This window comes from Gorilla gorilla, chromosome 1 (genome assembly GCF_029281585.2).
Source record: "Gorilla gorilla gorilla isolate KB3781 chromosome 1, NHGRI_mGorGor1-v2.1_pri, whole genome shotgun sequence".
In the NCBI taxonomy this organism is placed as follows: Eukaryota; Metazoa; Chordata; class Mammalia; order Primates; family Hominidae; genus Gorilla; species Gorilla gorilla.
This window is the reverse complement of record NC_073224.2, coordinates 60,674,755-60,701,969: the sequence shown is the minus strand read 5'-3', so window position 1 is coordinate 60,701,969 and position 27,215 is coordinate 60,674,755. Positions and strand designations below refer to the sequence as shown.

At 33.0% G+C, this 27,215-nt stretch overlaps 1 long non-coding RNA gene across 1 annotated transcript in view; it reads right to left on the bottom strand.

Moving 5' to 3' along the window:
* Window positions 1-11,214: 11,214 nt before the first annotated feature.
* Window positions 11,215-27,215, bottom strand: part of LOC115933615 (uncharacterized) — a 43,281-nt gene continuing 27,280 nt past the window's right edge. Inside the window, exons 3-4 of the long non-coding RNA XR_004069487.3 lie at window positions 26,824-27,004; window positions 11,215-11,875 (exon numbers count right to left, since the gene is read on the bottom strand). This is a non-coding gene — a long non-coding RNA (uncharacterized lncRNA). The remainder of the gene's footprint in view (window positions 11,876-26,823; window positions 27,005-27,215) is intronic.

Sequence of the window (27,215 nt, the reverse complement as noted above, 5' to 3'; positions counted from 1 at the left end):
AAAATATAATCCATAGAATCAAAAAACCCAGAAGACAGATATGTATTTAGATTTCCTTCAGTTTCATTTTTGTATTCATGTTTATAACCCATAAATAATAAATATTTATAGTAATATTTAAGAGTAGGATCTAACTTGAGTTTGTAGTAAACAGATGATTTCTAATAGAGAAAAATAAAATATACTCTGCTCTATTTCTTGCTTGTCTTTATCTGTTTCTAACTTGGATAATTCATTCGGCTTCCCTCTATGCTAAATGTACACAAATTAAACTGAAGGTTTATTCAACATGCTGATTACTCAAGTTAACACCTCGTTAAGATACAGTAAATTGACTAATTTATTTGCTATATTTAAGACTAATACCTTATTCTACAGCAGGTTTTATTCTGTGTTTTCCAAAGAGGTGCTGATACAAACCTCTGAGCTACTAATGAAACTGTTCAGAACTCCTCCTCCTTTTGTTAAAGTGCCAATTCTCATTTCTCCCTGCTGTGACTTTTACTGCTCTTTACTTGGAAACTACATAGTGTCTTATCCTTCAGGAAACCACCCTCAGTAATTCACGTTGGTGAGCGGGGCTCCTGGTAGGAGTACAGATGATTAACTGCAAGCTCTCCTGCTGTTCTCAGTCAGCAACCAGCTCTATAACTGGCTCAACAGATGTTTCCCTTTTAGAGATTTAAGAACTATAATTGGGTGGAAAATAGCGTGTTTCACTTAACTCAATTTGCTGCTTGCATTCATTTGTTAGAAAACTCATAATTTAAAATCCACATGAATATATTGGCTTGACTAAGTGGACTATGAGGTATATAATTCTTCCCATGTGTCAACAAAATATATTGCACAATGGTTGGTACCCATGAAAGGCAGTTTATCTGAAATTCAAGAAATTCTATTTTTGAACTCATATCAAAATAACTTGATAACAACGGTCTTGATCTAGTCCAGAGTTCTCTCACATCAGGTGACTTGCATATCTAGATTACTGCTATATCGCTACCTTCTAGCCTAGAATATTAAACATCCAATAAAGTTTTAAATAAAATTTTCTACTAAACTTTAAACATTTGCTTGGCTATATGATGTGATATACAAGATAATAATTTAATAAAAAGTATAAAAAATTGAATTGCATAATTGTTTTATGCATGTAATACCTTTATTACATGCTAATATAAATAAGTTCTTTTAATTTGCATTTTTCAGGAGGGTATAAATTGTACTGAAATGAAGCAAACCTAGAGAAAAGTTAGTGTTATATATCACAAAAGGAAAAATAATAAATTTTAAGGTTACATGCCTGTATAATTAGCTCTCACATCAAAAAACAGAATGTTAGCAGCTTCCCAGATGCTCCTACTACTTTCTTCTAGTACTTACTGAATCAAGGGTAACCACTATCCCATCTTCTAACAGCATTGGTTAGTTTTACCTGTTTTGAACATAAATATTTTCCATACACAGAAATACAAATATGCACTCACTTGTGTTTGGGTTTATTATTTCACCAATGTGTTCGAGATTCACCTATGTTGTTTCACATGACATGTAGTTTCTCATTCTCAATATTGTAAAATAAACGTATTTTTCATTTCTGCTATTACTGGGCATTTGGATTATTTCCAGGTTGAGGCTATTTTTGTTAGTGCTTTTATGAACATTTGTGTGTGTGTGTGTGTATTTGTGTTGGTATATACACAGAAGTGAAATGAATGGATCATAATATATGTGATTAAGTTTTAGAAGTTGCTGATAGTTCCAAAATGGTTGCATCAATTTCCACTCCCAGGAAAGTATGAGTTAGTTATTCCACAGCCTCTCATATGCATGTAAAACATACTTGTTTTTGATTTGTTTACTTCAGCTAGATTGGTAGGTATGTAGTGCTGTCACATTGTGAGTTTAAGTTCCACTTCCCCAATGATTAGTTGAGCTAAGCACCTTTTCTTTGGTTTAATAGTGGATATCCTTCTTTGTGAAATATCTGTTAGCTTTTTATCCATCTTCCTTTTCAGTGGTCTGCCTTTTTTTGTTCCCTCTTTTATTTTTAGTTGACACACAATAATCATACATATTTATGAAATTCAGAGCAATATTTCTATACATGTATACAATGTGTAATAATCAAATCAGAGTAATGAGCATATTCATCAACACAAATATATATTACTTTGTTGTGTATTGGGAGCATACAAATTCCTCTCTTCCAGCTTTTTGAAAATACACAATAAATTATTGTGAACTATATTCACACTATAGAGCTATAGAGGTCTAGAACTCATTCCTCCTATCTAGCTATAATTTTGTATCAATTAACCAATTTCTCCCTAGCTTCCCCTCTCTACTACCCTCTCATGCCCCCAATAACCACAGTTCTACTCTCTACTTCTATGAGTACAACTTTTTTAGTTTTCACATATGAATTAACAGATAAAATGTTTTTCTTTCTATGCCTGACTTATCTCATTTAACATCATGTCCCCTAGGCTGATTCATGTTGCCACAAAGGACAAAATTTACTTCTTTCTTATGGCTGAATAGCACTCCATTGTGTATATACAACACATTTTCTTTATTCATTCATCTGTGGATGGAAATGTAGGTTCATTCTATATCTTGGCTATTGTGAATAGTATTGCCATAAACATAAAAATGTACATATATCTACCATGTACTTATTTCCTTACCTTTGAATAAATATACAGTAGGGGAATTGCTGGATTGCTATTTCTACTTTTAGTTTTTGAGAAACCTACATACTGTTTTCCATAATGGCTATACTAATTTACATTCTCACCAACGGTGTATAAGAGTTTCTTTTCCTCTGTATCCTTACTAGCATTTGGGGGATTTCTTGTTGTTGTTGGTTTTTTTGTTTTGTTTTGTCTTTTTGGTAATAGCTGTGCTAGCTAAGGAAAGGTGATATTTTATTTGCATTTCTCTGAAGATTAGTGATGTTGAAATTTTAAAATTTACTTGGTCATTTGTGTGATTATTTTGAGAAATATCTACTCACAGCGTTTGCCCATTTTTAAATCAGATTATTTGCCTTTGGCTTTTGAGTTGTTTGAGTTCCTTGTCTATCTAGAATATTAGTATTTTGTCCAATGTATAGTTTGCAAATATTTTCTCCCATTCAACAGATTGTCTCTTCACTGTATTGATTGTTTTCTTTACTGTGAAAAAATTTGTTTAGTTTGACATAGTCTCATATATCTGTTTTTGCTTTTGTTACCTGTGCATTTGAAGTCTTACCCATAAAATCTTCGCCTAGACCAATGTCTTGAAGCATTTTTTTCATGTTTTCTTTTAGTAGTCTGACAGTTTTGTTTCTTACATTTAAGTTTTTAATCTATTTTAAGCTTTTTTAAAAATATGGTGAGAGATGGGGGTCTAGATTCATTCTTCTGCATATGGATATCCAGTTTTTCCAGCAACATTTATTGAAGTCAGTGTCTTTCTTCAATGCATGTTTTTGGTGCCTCTGTAAAAATCAGTTTGGTTGTAAATATGGGAATTTATTTCTGAGTTCTCTACTCTGTTCCATTGGTTGATGTGTCTGTTTCAACATAATGCCAAAATTTTTTGATTACTTTAGATTTGTATTATAATTTGAAATCATGTAGTATGATGCTTCTGGTTGTTTTTTTGTTTGTTTCACTCAGTATTGCTTTAGATATTCAAAGTCTTTTAAAATTCCACACAAATTTTAGAATTCTTTTTCTATTTGTGAATAATGTTATGGTATTTTGATAAGGATTACATTGAAGATCACTTTGGGTTTTATGGTCATTTTAACATCATTACTTCTTCTAATTCATAAGCATGAGATGACTTTCCATTTTTTGTTTGTCCTCTTCAATTTTTTCATAAGTTTTTTAGAACAGCAGTCCCTTTTTGGCACCAGAGAACAGTTTTTTTATTGTTTTTTTTTTTTTGAGATGGAGTCTCGCTCTCTTGCCCAGGCTGGAATGCAACCCTCGCCTCTCCAGTTCAAGCGATTCTCCTGCTTCTGCCTCCTGAGTGGCTGGGATTACAGGCACCCACCACCACGCTCAACTAATTTTTTTTTTTTCTGTATTTTTAGTAGAAGTGGGGTTTCACAATGTTGGCTAGGCTGGTTTTGAGCTCCTGACCTCAAGTGATCCGCCTGCCTCAGCCTCCCAAGAGACTAGTTTTGTTAAAGGCAATTTTTCCGTGGATGGGTGGAGGATGATTTTGGGATGATTCAAGCACATTACATTTATTGTGTACTTTGTTTCTATTATTATTATTATATTTTGATATATAATGAAATAATTATACAACTCACCATATTGAAGAATCAATGGGAGCCTCAAGCTTGTTTTCCTGCAAGTAGATGGTCCCATCTGGGGGTGATGGAAGATGGTGACAGGTCATACAGCATTAGATTCTCATAAGGAGCATGCAACCTAGATCCCTTGCATGCGCAGTTCACAATTGATATCGCACTCCAATAAGAATCTTTTTTTAAAAATTTTTTTATTATACTTTAAGTTCTAGGGTACATGTGCACAACATGCAGGTTTGTTACATATGTATACATTTGCCATGTTGGTGTGCTGCACTCATTAACTCGTCATTTACATTAGGTATATCTCCTAATGCCATCCCTCCTCCCTCCCCCCACCGCACAACAGGCCCCAGTGTGTGATGTTTCCCTTCCTGTGTCCAAGTGTTCTCATTGTTCAATTCCCACATATGAGTGAGAACATATGGCGTTTGGTTTTTTGTCCTTGCGATAGTTTGCTGAGAATGATGGTTTCCAGCTTCATCCATGTCCCTACAAAGGACATGAACTCATCATTTTTTATGGCTGCATAGTATTCCATGGTGTATATGTGCAGAATCTAATGCCACTTCTGATCTGATGGGAGGTGAAGCTTAGGCCTCTTTTCCAGTTTGAATGGTTTTGTTTCTTTCACTTGCCTGATTTCTCTGGCTAGGGTTTCCAGTACTGTGTTAAATTAAAGTGGGCATCATAGAATGAATTAGGAAGAAGCCCCTTCTCTTCAATTGTTTGGAATAGTTTGAAAAAAATTGATGTTCTTTAAAAGTTTGTAGAATTCAAGCAGTAAATCCTTTCTGTCCTGGGCTTTTCATTTTGGGAGACTTTTTATTACTGATTCAATCTTATTATTTGTTATTTCTCTGTTAGAGTTTTCTACTTCTTCCTAGTTCAATCTTGGTAGGTTTTATGTGTTCAGAGATTTATTCATTTCTTATTGTTTTTTCAGTTTGCATCATTGTTTATAATAGTCTCTAATGACCTTTTGTATGTCTGTGATATCAGTTGTAATGTCTTCTTTTTCATTTCTAGTTTTATTTTTTGGAGGGTCATCTCTCTTTTTCCTTAGTAAGTCTAGCTACGGTTTCTCAACTTTGTCTTTTCAAAAAACAACTTTTAATTTCATTTTTAAAATATTTTGTTGTCTCTATTTCATTTAGTTCTGCTGTGATTGTTATTATTTTCCCTGCAACTAAGTTTGGGTTTGGTTTGTTCTTGCTTTTGTAGTGCCTTGAGGTGCATTCTTAGGCTGTTTATTTGAAATATTTCTACTTTTTTGATCTAGGCATTTATTCCTATAAATTTCCCTCTTAGTGCTGCTTTTGTTGTATCCCATAGGATTTGGTATAGTTTTAAAATTGATTTTTATTTGTTTCAAAATATTTTATAATTTTAAAAATTTCTTCATAGGCACATTGGTAGTTCAAGACCATGATGTTTTATTTCCACATATTTTTACAGTTTTCAAAGTTTTTCTTGCTATTGGTTTTCAGGTTTATTCCATTGTAGTCTGAGAAAATATTTTACATAATTTCAAGTTTTAAAAATTTGTCAAGGCTTGTTCTGTGGCCCAACATATAGTCTATCCTGGAGAATGTTCCATGTGCTGATGAGAAAAATGTGTATTCTGAAGCTTTTGGATGAAATGTTCTCTAAAGGTCAATTGGGTCCATTTTGTCTACAGTGCAGCCTAAGTCTAATTTTTAAAAATTTTCTGTCTAGATAATATGTCCATTGCTGAAAGTGAGGTGTTGAAGTCACCAACTATTATTGTTTTGGGGTCTCTTTCCCTTTAGCTCTAATATTTGCTTTAAATATTTGGGTGCTCCAGTATTGAGTGCACATATATTTACAATGGTTATATCCCCTTGCTGAATGTATTCCTTCATCATTATATAATGACTACCTTTGTTTATTTTTAAGCCTTTTGACTTAAAGCCTATTTTACCTGATATAAAGATAGCTACTTCTGCATGCTTTTTGTTTCCACATGCATGGAATATAATTTTCCATTCCTTCACTTTCAATCTATGTGTGTCTCTACAGGTAAATGAGTCATTTGTAGCTAGCATATAGTTGAGTCGAGTTGTCTTATCCATTCACCACTCTATATCTTTTAAGTGGGTATTTGGACTATTTCCAGGTGTAGTACGTCCTTACACATATCTCACAGGGCTGGTCCAGTGGTGATGAATTCCCTGTTTTTGCTTGTCTGGGAGGTATTTTATTTTGTCTTTATTTTGGAAGAATAGTTTTGCTCAAAATAGTATTCTTGACTGAAAGATTTTTTCCATCTTTCAGCACTTCAACTATATTATCCATTTCCTGGACTATAAGATTTATATTCAGAAATCTGCTGTTTCTCTTATTTGTGATTTGACACTTTTGCTATTTTTAGAATTTTCTCCTTGTCTTTGACTTTTGACAGTTTAACTATTTGCCTCAGAGATGATCTTTTGGGTTAAATTTATTTGAGACTCTTTGAGCCTTCTATATCTAAATGTCTATATCTCTCCCAAGGCTTGAGAATGTTTCAGCTATTTTATTATTAAAGATGTTGTCTATGCTTTTCCCATCTGCTTCTAGCAATCCCAATATGCAAATATTCGCTCACTTAATGGTGTCACATTAGTCACATAGGCTTTCTTCATTCTAATTTTTATTTTTCTTTTTTCTAATTTATTTTAAAATATATGTCTTCCAGTTCATAAATTATTTGTTTCTGTTTGATCTAGTTTATTGCTGAAGCTTTCAATTGTGTTTTTATTTTATGGATTTAATTCCTCACTTCCAAGATTTCTGTTTGGTTCTTTTTTATGATATCTCTCTCCCTTTTGAAATTCTCATTCAATCATGAATTGTTTTCGTGATTTCTTTGTATTATCTACCTATGCTCTCCTTTAGCTTGCTGAGTTTTCTTAAGATCATTATTTTTAATTCAGTTCTAGAAATTTTATAGATTTTTTTTATTGGGGATCTGTTCATGGGAAATTAACGTGTTCCTTTGGAGGTATTATTTCTTTATTTTTCATTTTTTTGTACCAATATTGATATCTATGCATCTGTTGTAACAGTCACTTCTGGCAATTTGGAAGAATGTAGATTTTTCCAAAATTTAGATTTTCCTGTAGATTTATCTGTGGTGTCTGCTACACAAGATAATTTGATTTTGGTTCTGGGTGAGCACAGTAGTGTAGTCTTTACATTATTTATTTGGCTATAATCAACATCAACAGTATCTGTGAGTTCCTCAGTAGCTTAATTTATAGTTGCGTGTGCAGGCTGTATTATTTTGTATTTTACTACAATAAAATCAATATAAAGGAATATATAAAGGGATATATAAGTTGACATATTTTAATATATGTAAAAAGATATAAATTTGAACTAATATAGTATATTAATTGATCACAATACTGTATAATTATATTTGTGGTCTAGTTGATCATTTTTACAATAGGACTCAATAAAACCTTTTTTTGGATATTTATTTTGCTAGGCAATTATTATTCAAAACTATTCATTGTGGTTTACATATTTTTAGTACAAAGAGGAAGACTATAATTATAATTAAATTTTTGTTTAAGAACATGATAGGAAATCCTGTAGAGCTTCTTTATAGTCTTGGAGGTGGGACTTGAATCCATCCAACATCCAAAGTGTAAATAATTTAGTAATTTAATTTTAGGGTTTTACTATATGTAGTTGTTATGCTACTGAACAATTACTCTGTAACATTTCTGGAATAATTTACACAAAACAACCTTTAAAAGGCTCATGAAACATAAGAATCAACTATAAATCCAGGAAATAGCTCTTAATTTTAATTTACTTCACTACTGTATATGTGGCACATAATTTTCTTCTTTAATAAACACCTTGTCACATAAATGAGGCAGTTTGTGGGGCATTCTAACAAAGTTCAGAACACATGGGAAAGTTATTTTCTATCTCTTAATAAAGTTGTAAATTATATTTTCTTGGGAAGATTAAAGTCATATTGTAACAATTAAAATAATCATAAATATTAATCTTTATGCAAATCATATAGTTTTTCAAATTTAGCAGATAAGAGAAGGCATTCCTAAAATACTTAATCATAAATGTAGTGTAAAAACATTGTTTATAGCAAAACATTAGCAAGTAGTCCACCAACAAAATACTAAGAAAAATATTTATTTCAATTTAAACAATATTCACTTCTCAGAATCATAATCTGCATCGTATTTCTGATTCTCTATAAATTATAGTCATAATTTTGTCGTTCTATTTTACCTATAATATGTGAATTCCTCAATATAATTTCATAAGCCTCAAAAACACTCTCAATTCTCAGTCATGGACAGGTTCTCTTCTATTTAGACTTTCCTTTCTCTCAATCTTTCTTTTATTTCACACATTTCTTATAGTGTCTTGAATTATCTAAATACATTAACCACTTTTCCATGCATCCTCAATGTCATCAAAGAATTTTGGTTATTTATTGAAAGCCAAACATTCTTAATTTTCTCTCTCATTGATAAGCAGTGTCTCTTTGGGGTGAATTATATCTCCTTTTCTCCTTTCTCACCCTGACACCACTCTGTATGGCTAAAAAACAAAATAAAGTCCTAAAGAAAAACAATAACCACAATATAACAGCATAAAAGCTAATCAATTCATGTATAAAAAAATTTAGATAATGGAAACCTAATTTCTGAAAGTATGAATAATTTCCCTTAATGTAAAAAGGGTCCTATAATAATATCCCAGAAAATAAAAAAAGTTAATAGTCTTTGCTTGAACAGTTCTTGCAGTGGGGAAACTCTGCTTTATTAAGGAGTTCATTTTCTTGCTGGATGGCTTTGAAATTAGAAAGTTGCACCTGATATTTATTCATTTTTTCATACAGATTATGAGCAAAGTACAAAAATAATGTAGCTGACCTCATCTGGACTCTGAACAGTGGCTGTTTTCCTGCATTTGTATACTTTGTTTTCCAGATGATGAGATAGAAAATAGCTTTGTAGGATTAATCATTCAAAATGTTCTCATATAAAAATATCCACAGTGATTTTTTTCTTTGAAATTTTACAAAGATGATAAAAACGCTCTCTTGATAATGGAATTCATTTTCTGAAATGAGAATCTAAATGCACAATGAATTTTAAATCTCCATCTCTTCCTCATCAAGAAGTGATGAAACTCTTAGCTCCTGTGCCTGAAATGACCATCCTGGCCTGGTCTGGTCTGGGTCCTACATAGTGCCCTACATAGTTTGTCATATTCCATGTAGTCTATAAATACATTTGCCTCTTTTTAACCAAGTATGCTAACTTACTCCTTCTCCCCTTGCTTAAAGTATAATATTTTATATTAAATATTTTGCATTTAAGGAAAAATCTTGTCTTCCTACAGTGTACCTGTTGACTGTGACTGTGTAGGTCTGTTCATCTACGTGAGTGTTGGATGCAGTGAAACTGGAAAGGAGATGATTAATAGCACCGGCATTAAGCCCTTTTGCAAGGCGAATCCAATCCTGCTCTGAGTGTGAACTCAAAAATTATAACATATCCTTTCAACTTTATCACAATGCCTGTGTAATGGTCCTCAAGTATCCTTAGCTGTGAAAATTTTAATATTTGAATTTGACAGAGGAGTCGAACACCACCAGAAACTCTACAATTGGTGTCTTGGTTGGAAGGTATTTAGGATGGTGCAAATACAGTTTTAATTTTGAAGATTTATATTTTTATATATATATATATATATCTCCCTGTACAACTTCCAACCAAGATATCAACTATCATCTTTAAGTATCTGAATATATATATCAAGTAGACATATAAAACTAAGCCTGCTAATTTTAATTAACTAACAGAGGTTCAGATGTTTATCTAAAATATAATAATGGAATAAGTGTTGTTTCTTTGCTTACTTTGATGTATTCTAAGCCCTTGCTATCTTTTATCTACACATAATACAAATCAATACTTTATATATAGTTTGTAATGTATCCAGATTATCAAAAGACATCAAAAATTAAAACTACTATAAATGTGTAATATTTCTAAAGAAATCTTTTATTCGATTTTACTTTAAAAGATTGCAATATGATAAAAATATATTAAGTGACTTGATATTTGACACAAAACTAAATTGAAATGTGTAGATTTTACGTTCAACAAATGGTTTAGACATTTGATTTAAAAAACATATATGTATATATATATATTTTTTTGAGACAGAGTCTTGCTCTGTCACCCAGGCTGATGTGTAGTGGCACAATCTCGCCTCACTGCAACCTCCACCTCCAGGTTCAAGTGATTTTCCTGCCTCAGCCTTCCAACTAGCTGAGATTACAGGCGTGCGCCACCACGACTGGCTAATTCTTGTATTTTTCGTAGAGGCGGGGTTTCACCATGTTGGCCAGTCTGATCTTGAACTCCTGACCTCAAGTGATCCATCCTCCTTGGCCTCTCAAAGTGCTGGGATTACAGGCTTGAGCCACCGTGCCCAGCCAGAAAACACATTCTTACAATGGTTTCAAATGCATGAGAGCAAACAAATAATTTACTTCTTTTTCCCAGGTTATGAGTGTCATTCTTTTACTATTTGTTAATTGAAAGTATTTCCAGTGATTCTGCAAGAAATGTGAAAAATAGGGACAGGAGTTTCTGAAAATAATAAATGGAGATTCTTTATACTGGCTCTGTCTTTGAATAAATGATATATTTAAGGATTAGGAAAGTAGAAAAATTAGCATTCAGGTATCACAGTAAAGTCAGAGAAAAGCTTGACTAAATGAATAATAAACATATGGAACATGTCACCAAGGAGACCAATTAAAAATGTGATAAATCAAAAGTTCTGCCATCATTTCGAGTGCAACAGAAGTAAAAGGAATAAGACAAGAGAACACAAGTAGATGCTTTCTTTATTGACAAAGTTAAGTCATTATTTCTTTTCTTCACATAAAATATTCCAATTGATATCTCTATTGGTGTAAAATGCTTAACAGCAATCTCACCTTTACATATAATTTTTAAAATTAACAGTTTTCCCATCAGAATTCTATTTTTAAATACTCATTTTTGTATCTTTATTCTCTCATTATCTTTGCCATTCATTTTGCTGACTACAAAAATTGTGAAGCTTTGAAGATATATATCTTCTTTTTTGGTATTGTTATAATAGATGAATATGTAGCCAATTCTATTTACTGAGATAATCTTTCACACGTGGTAGATACAGGTATCTTTCTTAACTTCCTATATATCTTCACCATTTTCCCAGATACTATTTAAATAACCAAAAATGCAATGTTTGTAATTAAGGCATCCTTGACCTTCCTCTTAAAATGCAAATTTCTCCAAAGACATAATGTATACATAATCAGCTGTATCTTGTAATAAGATTTATTATATCAATTTCCAACAAAACTTAACAGATAAACTAAAACCTGGGCCAAGTTAACTTTTGATTAGACAGAGGGTGCTGATTTTGCAGAGTGCAGAGTTTTGCTCATCTCTAAAGATGTACAGTCTCTGGGCAGGCAGAGATAGGCCTCTGGAAACAGAACTGCATGGAAGAAAGATTAGAGGTATCAGAAGGGTTATGAAGAAAAATTTTTTAAAAACTGACTTCAAAACGCAAACTCTACATTTGGAGTAGTCAATGTGTTTTACTATTTTAGTTCTATATATCATTAAATGTTTATAAATTTCTGTGAAAATAAACATGTAAATTAGCTCATCAAAATTAAGACTCTATGACTTCATTATTGATATTTTTTAAGCACTTAGTAACAAACCACAAAATGGAGCTGATATCTGCTCATTCACTCTACTAATAATTACTGAACATTGACTTTGCTCAGTGAACTGTGCTTGCACATAATTCGCAATACAGTAGCGAGTATGAATAATACTTCTTTAGTACTCTAAAATGGGTTATTACAGATACTTTGACTAGTCTGATCTTATGGTGCTAAATGTTTTGATCTCAGGTTGCAGTACTAAAAAATAAATTTATTCATAAGATAACAGTTTAAAAGAAAAGAGAAGAAATACTGCATCAGAATGTTTTAAAGGAAGTTGCATTTTAACAACTATGAATGTACTTCATTTAGAGAGGATTCGTAACACATATACTTTGAAGAATTATGTGTTTATATGTTTTCTATTTTTCTTAATCTCTGAATGAAAAAAATTATGAAGTGATATATTTGAGTATTATGTTTCTTTGAAAAGGGATGATAGTTCATTGAAATGTTTTCTAAATCATTTCATAGTTTCATATAAAATGTCAGCAGTGGATAAAATCTTTGAGTTCCTGCTTAGGTAAATTATTTTACATTATGTTTAGTTTTCTATTTAACTCCATATAAAATTGAAACTGGATTCTTCTAGAAAATAATTGTAATGCTTAGATGTTATCAAAATGCACAACAGATTGCATCACACTATAAATTATATTTTTAAAATTAGTATTTTCTGTTAATGTTAGGACTAAAATACATCACAAACACAACAATGAAAGATAACCAGTTTAATTAGATCCCATTTGTCAATTTTGGCTTTTGTTGCCATTGCTTTTGGTGTTTTAGACATGAAGTCCTTGCCCGTGCCTATATCCTGAATGGTAATGCCTACGTTTTCTTCTAGGGTTTTTATGGTTTTAGGTCTAACGTTTAAGTCTTTAATCCATTTTGAATTGATTTTTGTATAAGGTGTAAGGAAGGGATCCAGTTTCAGCTTTCTACATATGGCTAGCCAGTTTTCCCAGCACCATTTATTAAATAGGGAATCCTTTCCCCATTGCTTGTTTTTCTCAGGTTTGTCAAAGCTTCTGCACAGCAAAAGAAACTACTATCAGAGTGAAAAGGCAACCCACAAAATGGGAGAAAATTTTTGCAACCTACTCATCTGACAAAGGGCTAATATCCAGAATCTACAAAGAGCTCAAACAAATTTACAAGAAAAAAACAAACAGCCCCATCAAAAAGTGGGCAAAGGACATGAACAGATACTTCTTAAAAGAAGACATTTATGCAGCCAAAAAACACATGAAAAAATGCTCACCATCACTGGCCATCAGAGAAATGCAAATTAAAACCACAATGAGATATCATCTCACACCAGTTAGAATGGCAATCATTAAAAAGTCAGGAAACAACAGGTGCTGGAGAGGACGTGGAGAAATAGGAACACTTTTACACTGTTGGTGGGACTGTATACTAGTTCAACCATTGTGGAAGTCAGTGTGGCGATTCCTCAGGGATCTAGAACTAGAAATACCATTTGACCCAGCCATCCCATTACTGGGTATATACCCAAAGGACTATAAATCATGCTGCTATAAAGACACATGCACACGTATGTTTATTGCGGCACTATTCACAACAGCAAAGACTTGGAACCAACCCAAATGTCCAACAACGATAGACTGGATTAAGAAAATGTGGCACATACACACCATGGAATACTATGCAGCCATAAGAAATGATGAGTTCATGTCCTTTGTAGGGACATGGATGAAACTGGAAATCATCATTCTCAGTAAACTATCGCAAGAATAAAAAACCAAACACCGCATATTCTCACTCATAGGTGGGAATTGAACAATGAGAACACATGGACACAGGAAGGGGAACATCACACTCTGGGAACTGTTGTGGGGTGGCGGGAGGGGGGAGGGATAGCATTGGGAGATATACCTAATGCTAGATGACGAGTTAGTGAGTGCAGCGCACCAGCATGTCACATGTATACATATGTAACTAACCTGCACATTGCGCACATGTACCCTAAAACTTAAAGTATAATAATAAAAAAAAAAGAAAGATAACCAGTTTGCTAAATATTGGAATGCAAGCTTCTTTTGGTATATTTTTTATATAAACAGTGCCTAATATAGTCCCAATCAGTTAGTAAAGGTACTTAATAAATCTTTGTTAAGTTAGTTTAGGAACTTATGTAGGCAAAGTGACTGCTTACTTGAGCAGCCAGGTTGATGCAAATCAATAGATTTCTTAGAAACACTATGTTCAGAGTTGAATGTTAAGCAAATATGTAAATCTAAGTGGAAGCAAAAGAGAGAGGAGAAAAATGAGGCAGGGAAGACAAAGGAGGAGGCTGGAGAAGTCAGTAGCAGGAGAAAGAAGAGGGAGAGAGAAGTTAGAGCATTTACTATTTATATTTACCTGTAGCGCCTTCGCCGTTCCTCTCAGTACCCTTAATCTCCTGGTTGGTGCATCTTTCTCCAATTACTACTAAGGGGATCAGAGCTACTACAGAGTTTCTGGGATACGTTTGAACCTGCACTGGCTTATGCTGGAAATCATCAATGCCATACTTAAAATACTCATAATACTTACAAAATGTTCTAGTTACATATTGTTTGCAATACCACCCTCAACTGTATGCTGTATTGAAAATTACCTAATGAGAACATAGATAACCTTCTATTTGATAATTAAGAATGGTCATTTCACAAAATATTTCTTTATAACCACAAAACAAGCAAACAATAAAAAAGCGTCTCTTTTCCTATACCTGAGATGCCCAGCATTCCTAAGGAAAAATAAACTCTGTATTTTTATGTATTTTAAGAACTTAATGTTTTAATTTCTCGTCAGGGCATTTGACCCTGCCTATTAGTCTCTTTTCTCAATTTTTCTTTTATACTTAATTACCCTCTTCAAATCCCCATTTCTGGTGAACATTCTGCTAATTATTGAATGATAATTCATAATTCATGAATTTTCTCAAATTTTTATTCTCATAGAGAAATATGTGTTCTCCTCTTTAGCTCCACTCTCAGAAACAATAAAAAGCATAATAACACTCTTTACTGATCTGTTAATATATTCAAAGAATTGTGCTAAAAAGAGTCGTTATCAATAATTATGTTATTTAATATCAGATAGATACTAATATTGGCATCTTTTTTAAAAATAATGAAACTGAAGTTTCAAAAGGCTAGGTAACATTGCAGTGGTTAGTTAAATCCACGTAGTTAATATGTAGCAGAACCAGAATTTGCACGATCCTGATTGGCGATCTCTCTGTTACCTAAATTGAAAGGGAATAAATATTATTTCTTTCCATCAGATTTAATTCTCAGCCTGTGCTATAGACACATCCAACCCTCCTCCATAATTATCCATTGGGGAAATAAATGGAAGAGAGTTTGAAGAAGATAATGTGGTCAATTGTTTTATTTCTTAATTTCTCAGCTTCTTTTATTACCTCTACTAACGACCCTTGCTCTATCACACTTTCTTTTTTAGTTATATTTAACCTGTTTTGTCTTCCACTATTTCATGCACACCCTTTACCTCCAAGTTACATACTTATATAGTTAACTTTATTTCCCTCTAGGCTTAAGCCTTTTTTGTGGGCAGATTCTCTACCATTTCCTTTTTTTAATTTTATCACCTGTGTCTTGAGTATCTGCTACAATTGATATAGTTGATCAATTGTATCATAGTTGATATTCAATAAATAGGTGTTTAATGAATAAATCTCAATGTCTCTGTCATAATAAAAAAGAATCGTTTTCTTCAGTTTTTTTCAAAACTACATGGTAACTCTTTTGTTTCTTCATTCAACTGGTAGTTAAAGGCTAGTCCCCCAGAGATTTTTCCTTAGTCATCTATCCTCACTCTATCATCTTCCTTTGGAAAATGTGTTCCATATTCAACATTCAATTTCTACTTGTAATATGCTAGTTATTTCTGATGAATCTCTCTCTTCTGCTCAGGCCTCTATTTTTCTGCATTTGTCTTATATTTTCAACTTCCATTTATACGTGAGTGTCCCATATGCATCAGGTATAAAATTAAGCTTCTCTTCCCCCATAACATACTTGTCCTATATTCGCTGCTCGTGAAAGAAACCAGTGATTACCTACTTTCTTAAGCTAGAAGCCTGTGAGTTATATAAGATAGATGTACTTTCTTGTTCACATATAACTTCTCTACACCAAAATATAATTGACTTCCCCTTGCTTGCCACCACTGCTACCACTGTATTAACTTAGTACTTTATCTTTTCTTTCATGTGTTAATAATTTTAACTAATATTTCTCTATTTTTCTCAATGCATTATGCATGAATTTTCAAAAGTACAGTCCTGATTCTGCAACACTCTTATTTAAAATCCTTTGCTGGTTCACCTTATTTTCAAAACAAAAATACGAACTACTCTATGTGTTATGTACAAAACATCCTTTATAAGATATACAAGTTTTCAACTTTATTCGTAGTGAAATAAATAACATAAAAACTATGTTAACCAAATCGAACAGTTTTCTTATGCATGTGTGCAGTCGAATGCTATTATAGCAATGGCAAAATATGGGTTATTTCTTTTTCTCTCAATTGATGTATTTATTCAACTCAGAAATTTTATTTAACTGTGAATTTCCTCATTTTTCTATTCTGTTAGTCAAAAACAGCACATCTAAAATTGCAAATGAACTCTTCAATTTCAGAAATATTGTGAATATCATTTGGACAGCAGTTTCTGTTCTGATTATTCTGTTAGAATTCCTTTTCTGGATACATGGTTTTTAACTAATTTTCTATGTACATAAAAAAATAGCCAGTGTCCTGCAGATAGAAAGTGAAAAAGTTTTTAACCTGATGTTAAATTGATTTACCATCATTATTAGAAGTACATAGAGATAAAGAAATTTAAAATCTTATTATTTTTTGCTATGATGTTTTCTATTCCTTTTTCCCCCAAATGGCAATGTTGTTGAGTAATTCATTTAAGGATATCAAGATTGTTAAACCCTATAAGTTTTAATTTTCTAACCTGGTTGTTCTAAGATTAGCTATATGTAACTTATTGCTTGAATTTAGGGCACAAGTGTTCACTTTTCAGACTGTAGCAGCACAGTTTTTATTTCTGACTTGTAATTTTGATATTAAACTTCATACTTCTAAAAATAATAAATAAATACCACACTTTAATGAAAAACCTGTCTTCAATGAAATCTAGTTTATAGTCTCCTGATTAGTCAACCTGAAAAAAATAAAAGCAACTTTTGCAAATGTTCTTTGCTCCAAAATACTTGACATTTTCTATTCCTATTCTTCTCTATTTTTTGTGTATTGTTCTTCCTACGCTTTTTTGGATATTTTTTTCTGGCAATTATTTGCAATTCTGGATTATTTTGATTCAAGATTTAATTTAGCTGGCATTTGTTGAAATTCTGCCAAATAACATGTTAGTCATAAAGGGTAAGCACATGAAATAAGCACAGACTCTATCCTTCATTATTCACAGACAAAAAAATTGAGAAAGTCAGCATTTATTGAGCTCCTACTGTTTGCCATACTACCTCTGATATTTATGACAGGCATAACTTCTCAGGCTGAAACGACTACCCTTAAGAGAATGTGTTATCACCTATTATTTACAAATAGGAAGAGCTCTAAACATCAGATATAAGTCTTAAATAGTTGGGCCAAGATTTAAATGTATGAGGATGTAATAGTATGCACACTATCTCTAGTAAGCACCATGGTGCTTCAAAAATTATTTTTTTAGTATCAATACATGCTCAATCTTATAAATTTCTTTAATGTAAATTTTAGCTTTAGTTTTAATTGAGTGTCACAGAACTCTGGATATTTTCAAGTATGTCTTCCTAATATGACCCATACATGGTCTCTGTTGTTTTTTAAATACCTTTGATATAAAGTAAATTGAAGAATTTGTCTTTCTTGACATCAGTTCATCATACTCTGGATTGATGTAGCTTTACATTGTCTTTGAAAGATAGTATTAATACTCTTTGTCTCTTCTGAGAGTTTTGTGGGATTTTTTTTTAAACAAGTTGCTTTGGTTATTCCAGGCCCTTTGTATTTTCACATGAATGTTAAAGCCACTTAATCCCTGCTAAAACTTTTGTAGAAGTTTCCATTGGGATCGTGTTGAACCTGTAGACTAATTTAGGGAGAATTGACATTTCAATGATTAATATGTCTTCTGACTTGTGAATACAGTATATCTCTCTATGTCTATGTTTCTTTAATTATTTTGGCAATTTTTTATAGTTTCCAGCATACAGATATTTCACAGCTTTTTTTCAGATTTACCTCTACGTATTTACCACTTGCTGATGCTATTGTAAATGGTATTTTAAAATTTCAGTTTCTCATTTTCATTACTAATATATAGGAATGTGATTATTTACATTGATGTATATTATTTCATATATGCATTACTACTGTTCTATTAGATTTTAAGTAGATTCCAATAAACATTTTAAAAAGACGATTATGCCTTGTGTGGATAAAAACAGTTTACTTCTTCCTTTCCAATTTGGAAACTTTTTGTTTCATTTTTCTGCTTTATTGCACTGTTTGAGCCTCCAGTAAAATGTTTAATAGAAATGATGAGAGCAGACATCCTTGTTTTGTTCCTGATTTAGAGAGAAAGTGTTCAGTCTTCCACCATTAAATATGATGAGATATCTAGATCTTCATAGATGGTATTCATGAGGTTGAGGAAGTTCCTTTCTATGCCTAGTTGGCTGAAAACTTTTATTAGGAATTCTAGATTTTGTCAAATGACTTTTTCCATAGCTATTGAGATGATGTTTTTCTAAATAATTTAATATGGTGAACTACATTGCATTTTTTGCATTCCTAAGTAAAACCATTTTGTCACCACGTATTATTCATTTTGCTTATTGATGTATTCTGTTTGTTTTTGTTTTAGATTTTTGTAACTTTCATCAGGTGGTACTTTGGTCTGTAGTTTTCTTGAAGTGTTTCTGTTTAGGTTTTGGTGTCAGGTTAATTCCATACACATGATTCACTTGAAAAGTATTCCTTTCCACTTTTCTGGAAGAGTTTGTTTACAATTTGTATTATTTTTCTCTCAAATATAATGTAGAAATCACTGGTGATGTAATCTGGACTTAGAATTTTATTTGTAGCAAGGTTTGTTACTACAAATGTAATTCCTTTATATATAGGACTCTACAATTTATTTCTTCTTGGGTAAGTTTTGGTAGTAGGTGTCTTTCAAAAAACTGGTACATTTCGTATAAACTATTAAATACAGTAGTATAAAGTTGTTCACAACATTCTCCTAATATTCTTTCAATATCTAGAGAAACTGTACTAATATCACTTTTTGCTTAGAAACTATACTAATATCACTTTTCCTAATTAATCTGGTTAAAGGTTTAAAATCAATTTTATTAATTATTCTCAAAAACAAACTATTGATTTTGATTTTGACCTTTCTTCTTTTTTTGTTATAGGAATTCAGTGGTATAAAATTTTTCCTATGTACTGCTTTTGCAATATACAATATACATTTTCAAATGTCATCTTTTCTTTTTCGTTTAGGTCAAAATACTTGTAATTTTCTTTTGGTTCTCTCACTGGCTCATCAGTTATTTAGAAGTGATTGTTTATTTTGAAACTACTTAGGAGTTTCTCAGAAATCTTTCTGTCTTTAATATCAAATTTTATTCCATTGTGGCCAGAAAATATACTTTGTAGACTTGAATCATTTTGGATTTATTAAAAGTTGTTAGTTGTTATAGTTGATTTATTAAAAGTTGCTAGAATATGATCAATCTTTGTAAAAGTATTACATGCAGAAACTCTTCCAGAAAATTGACAAAGTATGAATGCTTCCCAAATAATCCCATGTGTTCAACATCATAAGAACATGTATTCTGCTTTTATTGGGTAGACTACTCTATACATTAAATTAGATCAGGTAGGTTGACCTGATTTCAAATCATCTATATTTTTCAAGTCAACTGCTGTATACCTGGGGTGATTTTCTGTCTATTTATTCGATCATCTCTTTTATACAAAGTGGTATTAAAGTCTCCAGCTATCATTATTAATTTGCCAATCTTTTCTTAAAATTCTATTAGACTTTATGTATTCTGAAGTTCTGTTATTTTGAAACCGTTTTTAAATACATAAACACCTAACCTTTAAATGCCTTCCAGATGAATATGTACCTTTATTATTATGAGATGGACCACTTGATCCCTAGCCATATTCTTTGCTCTGAACTCTAATATTTAAAAAAGAATCTTTAGCTTTCTTTTGGTAGTATGAGAGACTTAGCCTGGTATACATTTTTAAAATATTTATATCTTTAGATTTAAAGTATTTTTCTTAAAGGTGGTGTTTATCGTTTTTTTAATGTTACTCTCCTCCTTAATTTTTCTATTTGTACATTTTGGCTTTTCAGGCTATTTACATAAAATGTGAGTATGGAAATTTTTAACTTTAAAACTATCAGTTTGCTGTACACTTTGTATTCTCCCATCTATTCTTTATTCTATTTCTTTCAATTATTTTCTATTTATTTTCTATTTCTCTGCCTTTTAGATTTATTTAATTTTACGATTCCATTTTACCTTCTTTGTTGACATATTAGCTACGACTCTTTATTTTGATAGAATACATCTTTAACTTGTTACTCTTTATCTTCAAATATTGTTATATTACTTCACTTATAGTATAAGCACAGTAAATAATGGACTTCCCTTTTATCCCCAGCTGGCACTTGTGTGTTATTGTTACAACATCTACTTACTTCGTACACTTCACTTTCAATTTCGTTGCTATTATCTATATTTAAGTAGTCAACTATATTTTAAATGAATTTGAATAAAAAATAGATATATATATATATATTTTCTCCACATATTCACATTTACATTTCCAGTACTTTCATTTCTTTGTACAGCTGATGAATTTGAAGTTTTCTTTAAGTATATTAGGAGTTACAGGTCACATATGGTCTCTGTTTCAGATTCTCTTTTTTTTTTTCCTTTATCATCCTTTAAAAGTATAAAAACGAGGCTATCTCGTGGCTACACAAAAGAGGCTACTGGGCAGATTGTGATACATGGTTTGCCAATCCCTGGCATAGATGTGTGTTTATATCAAGTATCACTTTTTCTTCTGCCTGAAAAATATAGCTTAACATTTAGGTGGTGAGAGTATACTGGTGATTAATTATTTCAACTTTTCATTGCCTTAAACTGTATTTATTATTCCCTTTTTAAACTCACTTTTTTTTTGGAAGGATGTTTTCACTGGCTATACCATTCTAGGTTGACAGTTTCTTTTTCTGCAGCACTCTAGATCTTTAAATATTTGTATCTACTCTCTTCTTGTTTGCATTGTTTCAAATGAAATATCTGATGTAATCTTATTTTTTTCCTCTGTACATAACATGTTTCTTTCCTTTGGATTTTTAGAAAAAATTTCTCTCATCACTAGTTTTGAAATATTTGATTATAATGTATTTTGGTATAGTAGTCTTTCATTGGGATTTACTGAGCTTCTCAGATCAGCAGGTATATAATTTTCACCAAATTTGAAAGCTTTTAGCCATTATTATGTCAATTTTTTTTGCACTCCACTTTTTTAGGGACTCCAATTGTAGGTTTATTAGGTAACCTGAAGTTGTACCACAGCTCACTGATGCTGTTTATTTTCTTCTCCTCCTTAATGTCTATGTAAAATTATAGATGATTCATGTTGCTATGCCTTCAAGTTTATTATTTTTTCAATTTCTACGTAGTCATTAACCTATCAAGTTATTTTTCAAATTTGACATTGTAGTTTTTTTCTTTAATAGTTCCATTTGAATCTTTTTAAATATCTTTTCTGTCTCCACTAACTTTTTAAATGCATGGAAAATAGGTTGGTTAATTTTTTTCCTCTCCTCATTATAGGTCACATTTTTCTGTTTCTTTGCATGCCTGCTAATTTTTTCATTGGATTCAAACAGTTGAATTTTACTTCTATGGATGCTGCAAATTTTTGTGTTTCTATAAATATTCTTAAGCTTTGTTTTGTGATGCAGTTAACTACTTGGAAAGAGTTTTATCCTTTTTTGTCTTGCATTTGAGGTTTGCTAGGTGGTTCTGGAGCAGTCTTCATTGTAGAGCTAATTATTCTCCACGGCTAAAGCATTACTTTTCTGTATACTCTACCCTGTGCCCTGTCAATTATGTTATTTTCCATCCTGTTTAGTGGGAACAGACACTACTCCACATTCTATATGAGTGCTGGGTATTCTTCTTCTAATCTTTCATGTTCTTCTCCTGGCCTTGGGTAGTTTCCTCCTACATATTGCTAATCAAGACTCATGGAATATTTAAGGGCAATCCTCTAATTGTAATTTACTTTGATTAAGAAGGATAATACTATTGGACATGATAAGTTTCAATTAACCTGATTATTTATTTGAATTCCTTCCAAAGGCTCAAGACCATTTCCTAGTAGTCTTGAGCCTTTGGAAGGAATTCAAATAAATATTCTGGCTTTGAGTTGCCTAGATCTCACAGACTAAGTTCTCCCTTCCTGATTTTTGGGTCAGAACACTTTGCATATTTAACTGAACACTTTGTAATAAAAAAATAAACACAATTAATTATTTGCAGGTCTATTTTTCTCTTTCCCTGTGGCCCCAGTATAGTGAGTTTAAGGGATTTGGAGCCTGATCAGGGAAAAAGATATAATCGCCATGTGGCAGGAACACACAATGAGCTTTATTTGGGTAAGAATTTGACAGGTTTGCACGCATGGGAAGACCATAATAGCATACGACCACCAGAGGCTATGACACAGAAGGAGAAGAAGGCAAAGGAACTCACACAGGATAGGGTACCAGTTAGGCGGATTGTGTGTCTAGGTGACATCAGTTAGCAACACAGCAGGGGGTCTCTGGGTCAGAGAGCACCAAAGGGCAGCAGCAGCTGGGGCTCCTTCTTAGCTACAGGGTTTATTTTATCAACGGCTAGTGGATGTTAAATGCAGTTTTTTATGGTATACATAGGTGATAGCCTAAGTTGCTTTTTATAATCTGCTTTTTGGAGCTATGTGTGAAACCACTGTGTACAATTTTGGGTTTGATGCTGGAGGCCTTCTGAGTTAATTGGCCCCAGCTTGCTATGAAAAAGTAAACAACAGAGGGTCAATAACACAGAGGGTATCCTTATCTCATGTATATAACAATCCATTCCTTGGTCTCATATTGTTTTACAATCTAATGCTTGCATTTAGAGCCAGTGATGAAATATCTTTGACTCAGACCCTTAAAAGGATGTGAATTAGGATTTCAGAAGGTGTTTGCAGCTTGTTTGACCATGTACTAAGGAAAAGCAAAGCAAACAGCTCAGAAAAGACTTTAATTTGCTCAATCTGTTTGGGCAGTAGAGTGCTATTATGGCCCTTTGCTCCATGTTCCTACCTATCCACTTACCGCAAGATGTTTAACTGGAGTACAGACCTCTCATTTGGTAGCCAATAAAAAAATCTAGGACTATGGAATTATCTAACATAATGGCCACTAATGTATGGTAAGATTCAACCAAGAGTTTTAGTCCTTGGGCCATTTGCTTAATTTGTGTGGCTAACACCTTAGACATGGATAACTGTGTTTCTTTAATTGTGTTTGGTACGTTGTAGATATGCCATTCTTACTGTCCCAGAAATGTGTGATTCTAGTGGTTAGCACTCTGAAGACTTTTAGGAAAACTCATCGGCAGTATTGGAGAGTTGTGGCTAGTGTGGTTTATAGAGGCAAGAACTTTGGAAGGAGGGGGCGTGGTGGGCTTCCACTGCTGAGTAAAAATCTACTGGAATTTTGATCCAAATCAAAGTGCAGGAAATATCGTCCAGGGTCTGATGAGGAAAAACCATTTGGTTCCCTTACAGGCCCACAATACTTCCTCTATTCTGTGTCTCTATGAAGGCAAGTTTTTATAGTTTGGTGCAATTGCAGAGAGTGTTGATAAAGGTTAGGGTAAAATAAGCATGTATGATATGAGCACTTGGGTCTACTAAATTGGTTATGGGCTCAATTTATTATTGTCCAGATATCTGCATGATATCAGTCTCTGTATATTATTGTTGGATGTGGACAGTTATTGGAATAGGCTCATTATGATAAATGAGGTTTGCAGGGGAACCTGGACAGGGGAGAGTATTATTCTATGTTACATAAAATCAGGCTGGCAGAAGCAACCCCAGCATGTGGTTAAATTTGTCATAGTACATGTTTCTGAGTCAACGACTATGTGCAGGTTTGGTATGGTGGGCAATTGCATGTCCCTCCTTGTTCAGACTGGTATATATCGGTGCTTGAGTTGCCTGCCAACGGCCATTAGTAAATGCCATAAGCCATAAGCATGGGAGAAGCCTTGCAGGTGCTCCCGGTTATTTGAACAGTCAACATTATACATTAATATTGCTTGGTATTTTCACTTACTCTGTTATTTTAGAGGAACATGTATCATAAAAAGAAATATGAGCCTTAAAACAGGACCTATTCAGAGAACTTGGATGACAATGGCCCTCCAAGTGGTTAAAAATACTCCCCATAGTCCTAGTAATATTAAATTCACCCTTTTATTGCATAAGTACATCATAGTTAAACTCACTGCCAATGAGGAGACCACCTGTAGAGACACTGAGACCTCTGCTGGTATATACACCCACAGTAGACACAACCACAATTGCTAGTTTGCACAGAAAAATGCAAACCAATTTACACGGGAGCCCTGGCATTACTGCCGACAACAAAGGAGTATCACTGGGTAATTTCATCTTTTTCTTGTCTCTTGTAGAAAATTCAACATGTAGAAATTCAACATGATGTAGAAGTAATTGTCCCCCACCCCAGACCAGGTAATACCATTTGGTCGATATCAAGGGTAAAACCAGATCTCTTGCTTCTTGCTGAAGATGACCTCCATCTTTAACCTCTACTATGTTGTTCTTCCTTCTTATCTGAAAAGTTTTTACCTTTGCTAGTGGTAAGTACACATCCACTGGAGAATCATGTTAGTCTTGGCAATTTACACCCTACCACTGACAAGCTATGTCTGAAAACAGCATGCAATGTGTGCACCAGGGGGAGGCAAATAACATGAGTCAGTCTGGGGACATTGGAACCATACTGTTGACTATTTGGGTAGATCAGTCCTAGTAACATTACCACAAACATCAACACTTAGGCTAGCATTCCTCCTCCTATTCTACCACCACTAGCAACACTCATTCCAGCTAAACCAGACTCTTGGATATTACTTGTGACTCAATGACACCTTCTAAGTCCTATCAGCCAACGTTTACTTCAAATCAACAAAATAAAACACACTTTATTAACTAGTGCTATCAAACAAACAGAACAACGAATCATTATCTATCAAGTCTCATTTACGGAATGTCCAGAAATTGTGTTCACCCAATATTACAATAAAAATGCTCACACTTGCTACAATCAATCAAAATGCTGTAATTCATAGACAATACCAACAAATACTACAGGATTAAACAATAACGTTATAGCTCTTACTAATCCCTGGGATAATAATAAGAGTAACCCTTGCCAAAAATATACACCCCTTGCTATATACTAAATGTTTGTGACCTCTCTAAAATTTACATGTTGAAATGTTAACCCCTACTGTGATGGTATTGGGAAATGGCACCTACAGTAGGTGATTACATTAAAAGTCCAGAACCTTCACAGACAGGATTAGTGTCCTTATAAAGAGAAGTCAGAGAGCTCTCTTGCCCCTTTTGCCACATGAGGACACTGTGAGAAGTTGTCAATTTGCAACCTGGAAGAGGACCCTCACCAGAACCCGGCAATACCAGCATCCTGATCTCAGACTTCCTGACCTTCAGAACTGTGAGAGATAGATTTCTGTTGCTTATAAGCAGTGCATGGATTTTTTTTTTTATAGCAGCTGGAGCTGACTAAGACACCCTTACAACTCTTCGTCTCTTTTCCTGTGACAGTTATGTGCCACATAAGGACTTTTGATAAATGACAGACCACAAATTTGATGGTGGTCCCATAAGATTAAAATAATAAATTTTATTGTACCTTTTCTATGTTTATGTATGTATGCTTACATAAACAAATACACATGGCTAATTACTGAAATTTGCATTAGATTTGAATGTATTAAAGTAATTGCTCTGATCCTTCACTTCTGGGCACACAGAGTTTAATTATGGACTTATTCTGCATTTCAAATACTTGGCACCAACAAGATAGAGAACTAAGAAATAGTTAAGAGAAAATGATAAAATATTATTCTACTGAGGAAAATGTTAAGAACCACAATACATCTGACTAAAAATAATAATAATCTGAAATTCAAATTAAAAGGTCAATAGTTACATAGAAGCTTGCAGTGCCATACAAGGCATTGAGTGATGTTACATAGCAAATTGTACATGAGATAATAATAGACAGCCAGAATGACAATTGTTCCCTATGCTGCATATCAAAATGCGTTATGCTCCCAAGTAGTAAGATCATGATCTCCATATATTAAAAATAAAAGCAGCATATGAGATACACTTGCTCTTAGTGGACTGAAAGGTATGGAATATGTAAGACACTGGTGAGTAAAAACTAATTTATCACTTTTCTGGATATCAGTGGTATATGGTTGGAACTCTGGGGAAGGGGTCAGGTGATAAACGTTAAGCTATTTACCTTCAAAATTCTTCTGTGAACTGATGACAATTGTGCTTCAAATCTCCTTTTCTGAGAAATGTTTGTTTGCTCCTCACGTTTTTCTGCAGAGTCCCTGCTGCCTAATCATTTCCACTTTGCTCCTTCAAAAACACCAGTCCATATTGTCCTAAGGAACAGTTGAAGTTCCACTTTCTTTTTCCTGTAGAGATATTGATTAATCCTAAATTACGGTTATAGCTTTATTCCCATATATATCTCTGTTCTGTGAAAGGGTCACACGTGCAAAGCAGCCCCCAAACTCCACAGGAGCCTAGAAACCAAAGAATGAGGCAGAAAGACCCTGTTTGCTAGTAAAAAGTGTTTTAATGGTGGAATTTAGAGACAGAAGTGTGGACTTGGGAGGCAATAAG